The sequence below is a fragment of the Salvelinus fontinalis genome, unplaced genomic scaffold, assembly GCF_029448725.1.
Source record: "Salvelinus fontinalis isolate EN_2023a unplaced genomic scaffold, ASM2944872v1 scaffold_0166, whole genome shotgun sequence".
Taxonomy (NCBI): Eukaryota; Metazoa; Chordata; class Actinopteri; order Salmoniformes; family Salmonidae; genus Salvelinus; species Salvelinus fontinalis.
The window spans coordinates 1-13,592 of NW_026600375.1; the positions used below are offsets into that span (position 1 = coordinate 1).

At 39.1% G+C, this 13,592-nt stretch overlaps 1 long non-coding RNA gene across 1 annotated transcript; it reads left to right on the forward strand.

Moving 5' to 3' along the window:
- Nucleotides 1–3,771: 3,771 nt before the first annotated feature.
- LOC129844019 (uncharacterized) lies at nucleotides 3,772–9,023 on the forward strand. The gene is made up of 2 exons (XR_008757889.1): nucleotides 3,772–4,388; nucleotides 7,901–9,023. It is a non-coding gene; the product is annotated as an uncharacterized LOC129844019 (long non-coding RNA).
- Nucleotides 9,024–13,592: the final 4,569 nt, after the last annotated feature.

Genomic DNA, 13,592 nt, shown 5'->3' on the forward strand with positions numbered 1-13,592 from the left:
AACATCTACAGCAGGAACAACTGTCTGTGTTAGAGAACATATAAAACGAACTGATCCTAGATCTGTACAAAGGCATAACATCTACAGCAGGAACAACTGTCTGTGTTAGAGAACATATAAAACGAACTGATCCTAGATCTGTACAAAGGCATAACATCTACAGCAGGAACAACTGTCTGTGTTAGAGAACATATAAAACGAACTGATCCTAGATCTGTACAAAGGCATAACATCTACAGCAGGAACAACTGTCTGTGTTAAAAGGCCCAGCTGGATTTAAAATGACGTATTTGAACGTCAAATGATTTGTTTGTCAGTACAAGACAGGGTCTGTGGAGGCTTGGCCTATTAGTGAAAGATTATTGGAGGGACCCTTGTCCCTACAGCCAATCAGTGAGCAGCTTCCCTTCCCCTACATCTCAGGCAGTTCTGTTACTCACAACACTCCCCCTGCTTTCCTCAACAATGGAACAGCTTCCCTTCCCCTACATCTCAGGCAGTTCTGTTACTCACAACACCCCCCCTGCTTTCCTAAACAATGGAACAGCTTCCCTTCCCCTACATCTCAGGCAGTTCTGTTACTCACAACACCCCCCCTGCTTTCCTCAACAATGGAACAGCTTCCCTTCCCCTACATCTCAGGCAGTTCTGTTACTCACAACACTCCCCCTGCTTTCCTCAACAATGGAACAGCTTCCCTTCCCCTACATCTCAGGCAGTTCTGTTACTCACAACACCCCCCCTGCTTTCCTCAACAATGGAACAGCCCACTGAGCTAAAGCCTTGGCATTACAAATATGTTTTAAAGGAGCAGGACATTTTTTATAATTATTTGAATCAAACCCAATGTCCACCTGGCACGCTGGCAGGGTCTGAATCAAACCCAATGACCACCTGGCACACTGACAGGGTCTGAATCAAACCCAATGACCACCTGGCACACTGACAGGGTCTGAATCAAACCCAATGACCACCTGGCACACTGACAGGGTCTGAATCAAACCCAATGACCACCTGGCACACTGACAGGGTCTGAATCAAACCCAATGACCACCTGGCACACTGACAGGGTCTGAATCAAACCCAATGTCCACCTGGCACACTGACAGGGTCTGAATCAAACCCAATGTCCACCTGGCACACTGACAGGAATGTCCACCTGGCACACTGACAGGGTCTGAATCAAACCCAATGACCACCTGGCACACTGACAGGAATGTCCACCTGGCACACTGACAGGGTCTGAATCAAACCCAATGACCACCTGGCACACTGACAGGGTCTGAATCAAACCCAATGTCCACCTGGCACACTGACAGGGTCTGAATCAAACCCAATGACCACATGGCACACTGACAGGGTCTGAATCAAACCCAATGACCACCTGGCACACTGACAGGGTCTGAATCAAACCCAATGACCACCTGGCACACTGACAGGGTCTGAATCAAACCCAATGTCCACCTGGCACACTGACAGGGTCTGAATCAAACCCAATGACCACCTGGCACACTGACAGGGTCTGAATCAAACCCAATGTCCACCTGGCACACTGACAGGGTCTGAATCAAACCCAATGTCCACCTGGCACACTGACAGGGTCTGAATCAAACCCAATGACCACCTGGCACACTGACAGGGTCTGAATCAAACCCAATGTCCACCTGGCACACTGACAGGGTCTGAATCAAACCCAATGTCCACCTGGCACACTGACAGGGTCTGAATCAAACCCAATGTCCACCTGGCACACTGACAGGGTCTGAATCAAACCCAATGTCCACCTGGCACACTGACAGGGTCTGAATGTTAAGGGGAGGGAAGATGGTCAAGAGGTGATGATTATTGTTGTTCTACTGCCTGATTGTTAAACAAGCTTTGTTAAAGAACAAGAAGACCCTCACACTGTTTACAAAAGCTTTGTTAAAGAACAAGAAGACCCGCACACTGTTTACAAAAGCTTTGTCAAAGAACAAGAAGACCCGCACACTGTTTACAAAAGCTTTGTTAAAGAACAAGAAGACCTGCACACTGTTTACAAAAGCTTTGTTAAAGAACAAGAAGACCCACACACTGTTTACAAAAGCTTTGTTAAAGAACAAGAAGACCCGCATACTGTTTACAAAAGCTTTGTTAAAGAACAAGAAGGCCTGCACACTGTTTACAAAAGCTTTGTTAAAGAACAAGAAGGCCCGCACACTGTTTACAAAAGCCTTGTTAAAGAACAAGAAGACCCGCACACTGTTTACAAAAGCTTTGTTAAAGAACAAGAAGACCCGCACACTGTTTACAAAAGCTTTGTTAAAGAACAAGAAGACCCGCACACTGTTTACAAAAGCTTTGTTAAAGAACAAGAAGACCCGCACACTGTTGACAAAAGCTTTGTTTCAAGAACAAGAAGACCAGCACACTGTTTACAAAAGCTTTGTTAAAGAACAAGAAGACCCGCACACTGTTTACAAAAGCTTTGTTAAAGAACAAGACCCGCACACTGTTTACAAAAGCTTTGTTAAAGAACAAGAAGACCCGCACACTGTTTACAAAAGCTTTGTTAAAGAACAAGAAGACCCGCACACTGTTTACAAAAGCTTTGTTAAAGAACAAGAAGACCCGCACACTGTTTACAAAAGCTTTGTTAAAGAACAAGAAGACCTGCACACTGTTTACAAAAGCTTTGTTAAAGAACAAGAAGACCTGCACACTGTTTACAAAAGCTTTGTTAAAGAACAAGAAGACCCGCACACTGTTTACAAAAGCTTTGTTAAAGAACAAGAAGGCCTGCACACTGTTTACAAAAGCTTTGTTAAAGAACAAGAAGACCTGCACACTGTTTACAAAAGCTTTGTTAAAGAACAAGAAGACCCGCACACTGTTTACAAAAGCTTTGTTAAAGAACAAGAAGACCCGCACACTGTTTACAAAAGCTTTGTTAAAGAACAAGAAGACCCGCACACTGTTTACAAAAGCTTTGTTTAATCAGCACAACAGTTTTCAGCTGTGCTATCATTATTGCAAAAGGGTTTTCTAATGATCAATTAGCATTTTAAAATGATAAACTTGGATTAGCTAACACAACGTGCCATTGTAACACAGGAGTGATGGTTGCTGATAATGGGCCTCTGTACGTCTATGTAGATATTCCATAAAAAAATCAACCGTTTCCAGCTACAATAGTCATTTACAACATTAACAATGTCTAAACTGTATTTCTGATCAATTTGATGTTATTTTAATGGACAAAAAATGTGATTTTCTTTCAAAAACAAGGACATTTCTAAGTGACCCCAACTTTTGAACGGTAGTGTACATCTACATGATGTATTGTTACACCCTGTAGGAGCAGTATAGACCTAGTCTGTTCATTATATACATCTACATAATGTATTGTTACACCATGTAGGAGCAGTATAGACCTAGTCTGTTCATTATATACATCTACATGATGTATTGTTACACCATGTAGGAGCAGAATAGACCTAGTCTGTTCATTATATACATCTACATGATGTATTGTTACACCATGTAGGAGCAGTATAGACCTAGTCTGTTCATTATATACATCTACATGATGTATTGTTACACCCTGTAGGAGCAGTATAGACTGACAGTAGCTGGCTACTTATTTAGATTTAGTTTGACATAATGAACTGCCTTAAATGTGCTGTAGTAAAAGAAAATGTATTCGCACTAATCAATCAACACATTCCTGTCTTTGTATGTCTCAATATAATAGTATTATTTAATGAAATCCATTTAAAATAATATTTTCCTCAACTGCGTTTCCCACTCCAGTCAGCAGACGGCGATTTGCGTCGTTCAGGCGATGCTGCTATCGTGACGTATAATCTAGTGGACGGTTCTTCAAAAACAACAAGTCAACCACCTAGGTAGCTTGCTAGCCAACGTAGCCGAAAGATTCAAGCTGTTTTAACGCTTTCGGTGTATATTAGCTGCTGTGTTTTAGACACACTTCTATCGTATCTACTTGTTAACCTATTTAATTTAATATGACGTTATTTTTTATTAGTCAGATATAGTAGCTGGCTGGTTAAATTAGCACTAGCTTAGTTGCTAATGATAGCTAGCTAGCTAATATCCCCGAAACATGAGGTCACTAAGCTTCTCCCCTCCTGCTAAATAAGAGGTCTGCTGGACGGAGAAAGAAACTCTGGGGCTGAACATTGTAGTGAAAGAGGAGAAGGAAGAGGAGGATGTCACAGTTAAAAAATAAATTGAGGGCGAGGCTGTTACAGTGAAAGAGGAAGAAGCGTTCACAGTGAAAGAGGAGGATGAGAAAGAGGATGCCGTTTTTGACGTGAAGAAGGAAGGGGAGATTTCTGTCACATTGAAAGATGAAGAGGTGGAGGTAGGAGATATGATTTACATCAGTAAGTACCACCTTCAATTTGGTTTTCACTTTGGGTATTCGGAGTTGGCTCGTCAATACCTCATCAAGGGAGGGCCCTGGGATGATGACTGATATGTCTGGAATCAGACGACGTAGAGAGCAAGCTACCCCTTGTTTTCTCCGTTCCGTTTCCAAAAAGTGACTTAACATATATATTTGAGAAGGGTCTATCTGGGGGCCACGGCATGTAGTGATTTTAATGTAGTTATGATTTACTACACACAGTGCCCCCCAATAGTGCCTTGCGAGAGTTGGGTTGGCTACACCAACGATTATGGATATACTGACAATAAGTCTCTGCCCTAACAAGGGGAGTCGTTGTCCACAAAGCAGCACTGTGGGTTGTCTAGCTCCCGCCTATCCTTTCTTTGGATTGGTGGATACATCTTATTATTGTTATCTATTGTTTATATTCTATGAGGGTTGTTGTCGTCAACCGCCTGTATTCAATGGAGAGAGATGCTAAGCTACTAGCATGAATATGCATAGCGATCTGGAGACAACTCCTGTAGTGTTTTTTATCAAAGTTGTCGGTATGTCACGTGTCAACATAACAATTTAAGAATTACGACACTTCTGTTAGATCAAGTAAACCTCACGTAGCAAATAAGCCATTCATTTTGTTGTTGACCAAATTCAACACTTTCCACATTGGGTTGATAATTGTTTCCACTAGAGAGACAACCAATTGGGTACCACCTACTGTAACCTACTGGCATGACCTAGAGAGAAAACCAATTGGGTACAACCTACTGTAACCTACTGACACGACCTAGAGAGAAAACCAATTGGGTACAACCTACTGTAACCTACTGACATGACCTAGAGAGAAAACCAATTGGGTACAACCTACTGTAACCTACTGACATGACCTAGAGAGAGAACCAATTGGGTACAACCTACTGTAACCTACTGACATGACCTAGAGAGAAAACCAATTGGGTACAACCTACTGTAATTGCATGAGAAAATAATGGTACCAGTCAAAAGTCTCCATGACTCTGCCGTTGTGCTGTAGAATTTGTGAACTTTGTCGCTTGTATAATAAGGGACTATCATTTGTCCCAACATCACAGGCCACAGACTTTGATAAAGACTTCCAAAAGTTTTTCCGCAGTTTTTGTAATGGGGTTTCTCCCTGTGCACCTGCCAATGTAAATCCATTGAACGAGACAAGTTACCAGACAGGACATATTGCTGATGCTCTTCCTATTGATAACCTGAATGACAATTAACTTGTGGGTGGTGGTCGTGATGACGGCCTATTCGAGGACGTCCATCGGGATTCCCCCCCCAAAAAAGAAGACGCTCTGGATTGATCACTGGAGTCAGATGTGAAGGAGGAGGTTGATCATCAGGAGTCAGATGTGAAGGAGGAGGTTGATCATCAGGAGTCAGATGTGAAGGAGGAGGTTGATCATCAGGAGTCAGATGTGAAGGAGGAGGTTGATGACCACATCAGTGAATTGTACTTTTTGGAGAAATGTCCTCTGGTCTGATGAAACAAATATAGAACTGTTTGGCAATAATGACCATCGTTATGTTTGGAGGAAAAAGGGGGAGGCTTGCAAGCCAAAGAACACCATCCTAACTATGAAGCACGGCGGTGGCAGCATCATGTTGTGGGGGTGCTTTGCTGCAGGAGGGACTGGTGCACTTCACAAAATAGATGGCATCATGAGGAGGGGAAATTATGTGGATATATTGAAGCAACATCTCACGACATCAGTCAGTAAGTTAAAGTTTGGTCGCAAACGGGTCTTCCAAATGGACAATGACCCCAAGCATACTTCCAAAGTTGTGGCAAAATGGCTTAAGGACAACAAAGTCAAGGTATTGGAGTGGCCCTCACAAAGCCCTGATCTCAATCGTATAGAAAATTTGTGGGCAGAACTGAAAAAGCGTGTGCGAGCAAGGAGGCCTACAAACCTGACACAGTTACACCAGCTCTGTCAGGAGGAATGGGCCAAAATGCACCCAACTTATTGTGGGAAGCTTGTGGAAGGCTACCCGAAACGTTTGACCCAAGTTAAACAATTTTAAGGCAATGCTACCAAATACTAATTGAGTGTATGTAAACTTCTGACCCACTGGGAATTTGATGACATAAAAGGTGAAATAAATCATTCTCTCTACCATTATTTTGACATTTCACATTCTTAAAATAAAGTGGTGATCCTAACTGACCTAAGACAGGAAATTTTTACTAGGATTAAATGTCAGGAATTGTGATGAGATTAAATGTATTTGGCTAAGGTGTATGTAAACTTTCGACTTCAACTTTAGGTACCGTTACTGTGTTAAAAACAGAGGCAGTTGTGGGACTGATGTGTGTGGTGTTAAAGGGGAAATCTGACATTTGTTTCTAAACATTGGAGTAAAAAATGAATGACAGCTTTGTTATTGTTTCAACTGCAGATTGGTTGTTTGTTGTGTGGCTTTTTTAAAGGGGCAACCTAGGTTTTAAACAGAAACAAAATGGCAGCCCAGAGACCTGAGCTGTGTTGGAATACTAATACTAACTGTACTATTTGTGACGTACATTGAGTTTGTAGTATGCTTATTGGTCGTAGTATGATATAGTTGGTTTAGCCAAAAGTTCCCTGGTAAGCAAGCATTTCTAAACTTTATTCACTGTTATGGGGTACTATTTTGGTGTGATGTCATTATGGGGTATTGTGATGTCATTATGGGGTATTGTCTGAAGATAGATCATTTAAAAAAAAAAAGTCATCCATTTTAGAATAATAGCCAAAGAACATTTTACTGGTTAAAGTCGTTTTTAAATACAAAGTAGTACATTTGACAAAAACATAAACATTATATTAATCAGGACATTCAAATGAACCTTACAATTATAATCCAAAGTAGTGTGAAATGCACTCATAAGCAACCTGTAAATGGAGGCTATATCTGCTGTCAGCCTATGAGAACTCCCCTGAGTTTTCCCCCACGGTGGTGAATTAGTGAATAGACACAGAGCTTAATGTGAGTTTCCTTGAGTAGCACTCCTGATCTTGCACTGATAGTGTGTTGTCATATTCAGAATACATTGTGGAAAAACTAAAATCTTTGCTCACCTTTTTTGCTCCAGGCAGATATACAACATCCATAACTAGTGGTTTCTGCATTAGCAGGGAGGTGTTTCTGCAACCAAATTGCATGTGTATCGCCCTTGTCGCAATTTTAGAAAACACAGAAAGGGGCCTATATTGGAGACCAAAAGTCATCTGGCACACTGCTTAGGATTTCAACAACTTTTACTTTTTTCTAGCCTAAAATCATTGATGTTACTACTAATGTGAAAAAAAAACTAAATATGACTATTGTTGCTCACTTGACTGTCTTAAGACAATTGTCAAGTAATTTTAACATTCATTACAGATGTCAATTGTTGTACAACATCATGGCTATGCTGTTGGCATCACCTTTTACAGTGGATTTCTGCTGTTGTGGGCCTTTAACCATCTGTCTGACTTGTTGTTTACACAGGACAGAGACGTGACTATTGTGGATCCTCTGGGGAGCCTCAACAACATCATGAAGCTGACGAGGCAGAGAAGAGTCCCTCCCGATCAGAACACCTCATGAAACACCAGAGGAGACCCACAGGGAAGAAATCTCACTGCTGCTCTGACTGTGGGAAAGGTTGCAAATCTTCATCAGAACTTAAAATACATCAGCGAGTACACACAGGAGAGAAATCTCACCACTGTTTTGATTGTGGGAAGAATTACTTAAGATCAGAATCACTAAAAGTACACTTGAGAATTCACACTGGAGAGAAACCTTATAGCTGTGATCAATGTGGGAAGAGTTTCTCACTCAAGCTGCCTTATAGTACATCTGAGAGCACACACCAGAGAGAAAACTTACCACTGCTCTGACTGCGGAAAGCGTTTTGTTAGTTCAACAGATTTAAAATCACACCAGAAAATACACATAGTAGAGAAACCTTTTAACTGTACTCAATGTGGGAAGAGGTTTAATCACTCAAGCTGGCTGATAGTACATCTGAGAGCACACACAGGAGTGAAACCTTATAGCTGTGATCAATGTGGGAAGAGATTTGTTACATCTAGCCATCTGACTATACACCAGAGAACACACACAGGAGAGAAATCTTATAGCTGTAGTCAATGTGGGAAGAGTTTCTCAGTCAAGCAGCCTGGTATCACACCAGAGAACACACACAAGAGGGAAATCTCATAGCTGTGATCAATGTCACAAGAGATACTCTGATAAAAGATCTCTGATCAAACATCAGAAAATACATACATGAAGTAGTTGTTTCATGATATCAATGAAATGTCACAATGTAGAATATTTGAATGATGTCACAATGTAGAATGTTTTAACATTGTAGTAGGAATACAAAGGATTTGAATTTGTTAAAAGTCCATATTGATACAGAAACACTAAACCATGATTTAGATGTATTAAGAACAAGTTGATTGACAAAGTCATGAAAAATGGAATAAACCACATTTTGGCTCTGATAAAAGATATGGCTCTGGGGTCAAAATGATCCATGTCAGAACTATGGTTCAATGTAAATATGTAGTGGGTCTAAAGTTTGTTTTAAATTATCACTCATTAAACACGAATCAATCAACACATGCTTCTCTTTGAACGACTTAATATAATATTACACTTTTATGAAATAAATGAAAATAAACTTTTGGTTCCTCAACTGCGTTGCCCACTCCAGTCAGCAGAAAGGGACGCAGCAGAAGTGCCTCTTTTTAGATTTGATTTGATTTATATATATTTTTATTCAAAATGCAGATCTACAATTTACATTGTTACATCATACAAAACAGAACACAGGTATTAACAAGAAAATACTAAAACAAACAAAACATATAAATAATTAACTATTCTAGTGTAGTTGTAATCACTCTGAAAAAATCTATAATGATTCAGGAAGATGTTATTGTTGTTGTTATTCACTAGGATTAATGTTTTAATAAAATAGTTACATTCAATCAGAAAAATGTAGAATTTTGGAATGTTTGTTTGTTTATAAAGTATTTGGCAACAAGAATAATAAAAATGAACAATCATTTCAATGGTCTTGTTATCATTGCAATAGTAACATATTATATCTTTCATGTCAAAAACATGGGTCGTGTTCATAATGATAAATAAGTATTTTTCAAGGTTTTCCCAAAATTCTGACACAAATTTACATTAAAGAACAAGTGGGACAGATTCTCACCTTTTTCACAGAAAACGCAGATATCATCAACAGCCACACATTTGGATATCATAGAATTACATGGTTATACAGTATCTTATGTAAAATTTTAAAGTGCACTTCCTTAACTTTGTTTGGTATACAATATTTGTAAGGCCTTAACCAGGCATTTTTCCAGACAATGTCAGGAATAATAAGCATGTTCCAGAAACATTTTCCTCTCGGTGGAAGTTGGTTTTGTGAATGAAGAATTTGTCTTATATATTTATTACAACCAGATTTCTCAAGTAAGCCCACGCCTTCCAATCTGAGTTCTGGATAAACTTTGTGATCATTACCAAAGCTAAGATGAGTTTTCATGAGTGTAGTTAGACCACTGGGAACGGCTTTGATCACAGAAATAAACTCTCTGAAAGGAATTGGAAACTCTTTCAATGTTATAAATTGTTCATATGTAAGAATATTACCTCTGTTGTCGAAAACATCAAGAACAAAGTCAATATTCCTCTCATGCCAGTTGGGGTAGAACAATGACTTATTCCTTACAGTAATGTCTGAATTATTCCACAAAAGAGCTTTATGAGGGGAAAAATTTAATGGAAACATATATGGAAACATATTTTCCAGGCCATTAAAGCTTGTTGGTGAAACCTAGCCAATTTAGCAGGTAATCTTTCAGGAATATAATTACATTTCAGTAACAATCGAAGACCTCCCAATTTATTAAACACATTATTTGGAATGAAATACCATATTGAGTCAGTATCGAACAAACATTTTTTCAGCCAGTTTATCTTGAAAGTGTTATTTATGTCAACAAAATCCAACACTTCTAGACCGCCTTCAGCTCTTTTGTTAGAAAGGACAGATTTCTTTAGTTTGTGAGACTTATTTTTCCAGATGAAGTCAAGAAAGGTCTTATTGATCTCTTTACAAGTAGCTGGATTTACACATAACGATAATGAGGGGTACACAAAGTGAGAAAGTCCCTCTGCCTTGGACAGAAGTACTCTCCCAAGTATAAATATTTAACACAGTCCTTTACAGGAATATTTTCAATTTCTTTATCAGAGTCAAATAAACATAAGATTTCACATTTAGAAACATTCAGCATTGATCCTGATGCAATAGAAAATGCAGTTATAGCATTAAGGGCGACCTGGTCTTTGTCTCTTAAGAAAAGAGTAGTATCATCAGCCAGTTGGGAAATTTTGATTTCTTTGTTAAAAATGGTTAAGCCATACAAATTTGCATCATTCAGAATATCTAGAGATAGAAGTTCCACAACCAAAATGAATAAAAATGGCGAAATTGGGCATCCCTGTCGTACACTTCTGTTGATACTAAATCTTTTGGAAGTATTAAGGTTTAGTAGCACAGAACTATTTATATCTTTGTAAAACATGCAAATTACTTTAATAAAAGTTTCACCAAATCCAAAAAGTTTAAGAGACCTAAAGAGAAATTCATGTTCAATTGTGTCAAAGGCTTTACAGAAGTCCAGAAATAGGACAACCGCATCTGAGTCAATTGTATCTGAATAATCTATAAGGTCCAAGACTAAACGAATGTTAGAGCTTATGTGACGGCCCTTCATAAATCCTGTTTGAGTCTCATTTATAATGGTATCTATTCCTTTAATCTTTTGGCATAAACCAGAGCAATCAATTTGTAATCAACATTTAATAAAGTAATTGGTCTCCAATTGTCAATGAGAGAAGGGTCTTTATCAGGCTTCAGAATCAATAAAATAAGGCCCTGTTTCATAGTGGAGACCATTTCCCCATTTTTAATGCAATCTTGAAACATATTGAAAATCGGGTCTTCTAGCAACTCCCAAAACTGTCTATAGAATTCAACTGATAGGCCATCAGGGCCAGGTGATTTCCCTTTTTTCATTGAATTCAGAGCCTCTCTAATTTCTCCAATTGACACAGGTGAATCGCAAACTGAGTGGAAATCATCCTCAATTACAGGGACAATTCTGAATGTGGCAAATGTAGCTTTCACAACCATCTTCCTGAAATTGAGCGCTGTAAAGGTTTTCATAAAAGGAATTGACAAATTATGATATTGTAATGGGATCTTTGCATAAAACTTAGTTAATTTTGAGTGCAGTTATAGATTTTCTTCTGTAGTTTCTCTTTTCAAGTGCAAAAAAGTAACTAGTGTTTATTTCCCCCTCTTCAATCCATTTTGCTCTTGACCTTACAAAGGCGCCCTTTGCCAGATCCGTGTTAGTCTGTTCTAATTCTAGTTGTAAAGACCTGAACACAGACTCCTCTTCTTCAGATAGATTATCTTTCTTTAGAAAACTGTCAAGTTTGCTCATCATCTCATTTTCTCTATGGTTCTTTAATTGCATCAGCTCTTTGGCGCGTTTAATGGCTACAACTCTGACTTTATATTTGAAAAATGTCCATCTACTTCCACGACCCAAGTCTTTTCTTGCAAAAATATCTTTAGCTAATGATTTGATGTTTTCAATGAGATCAGTATCTTTAAGAAGTGTATTGTTTAATTTCCAATACCCTCGAGTGCCTTTTGATTTTTTAGTAGCTTGTAAATTCAGGGAAATCAAGTGATGATCAGAAAAGGGAGCCAACTGATGATCTACATCTATAACAAATTGTAACAAAAAAGGGGAAATTAGGAATAAATCTATTCTAGATTTAGGTGACATAGTTTTGTTGGTCCAGGTATAACCCTTAGCATCCGGATTGAAATAACGCCAGGCATCCTCAACACAGAGATCCTTGCATAATTTAGTGATGATATTGCTATTCTGAAGGCTTTGACTCGTTCTAGGAGGAAAGCGATCAGCAGAAGCATCAGGTGTTTCATTAAAATCCCCTGAAATAATTAGAAAAGCCTCTGAGTATTTGTTGTTTAAATCCTGTACTTTCCTGGTAAATTGGGTAAAAAGGGTCTTATTAGGAGCATGTGAGTTATGTCCGTATACATTACAGATGATGAAAATAGCATTGTCAAGTTTAACAGTTACTATGACCCATCTGCCGTCTTGTGAAGATGTGGATTCTAGAATGTCACCTTTAAACTTGTGAATAAGTGTCAAAACACCAGCAGAGTGATTTGATCCATGACTGAAATAGGCCATATTTCCCCATTGTGATTTCCAACATTTCAAATCACTTTCACCCGAATGAGTTTCCTGAAGAAGGACAAAATCTGCATTACTGCGTTTACAGTAAAAAAATAAAGCTTTCCTTTTTGTAGGATTTCTCAAACCCCTAGCATTCAGACTAACGATATTGAGTGAATTGAAAACGAACTCCTGCATTAAAAAAAGAAAAAAACACAAATTAGATAAAAAGTATTAATATGAACAATAAAACAAAACGGTGAACCTTGAGGATTACTCGACGGAAAACCACTCAGCTGAGGTAGCGGTGGTTAACAGAATAACACATCTATTTACTTCCTTTTCTTTGGCAAGTGTTCATCAGTTGTAGTTCGAACGGTACATGTATTATTGGCAGTACATTAACTGTACTCATGGTAGTACTCACAGTTCCAATTTGGTTCATGTCAACAGAGTTACCCAGTAATCATTCTTCCTTCGATAAACGCGTGTGGGCCCTTGAACCCCGCCTTCTTTCCCTCTTGTCTTGCCTTCTGTATCAGCGGCCACAGTTTCTCTCTGGCAGCCTGATCCTGCGGTATCAGAGCTTCTTTGATGCGGAGTTTCTTCTCGTCCAGAAACTTGTTCCCCTTGGCCATTTTCCATATGATGTCCCTGTAATGGCGCATAGTTCAGCGCAAGATGATATTACGAGGGGGTCCATCAGATCTTCGTTTCCCAAGTCGATGTACCACATCAATCACGTCTCTTAGCCTGTCTTTGATGCATGGTGCCACTTTTCCCAGGATATGAATAACTACTTCTCTAATATCCTCTCCCTCTTTTACACCTTGGATTTTCAGATTCCACCTGCCAGAGTACCTTTGAAGTTCAGCTACATT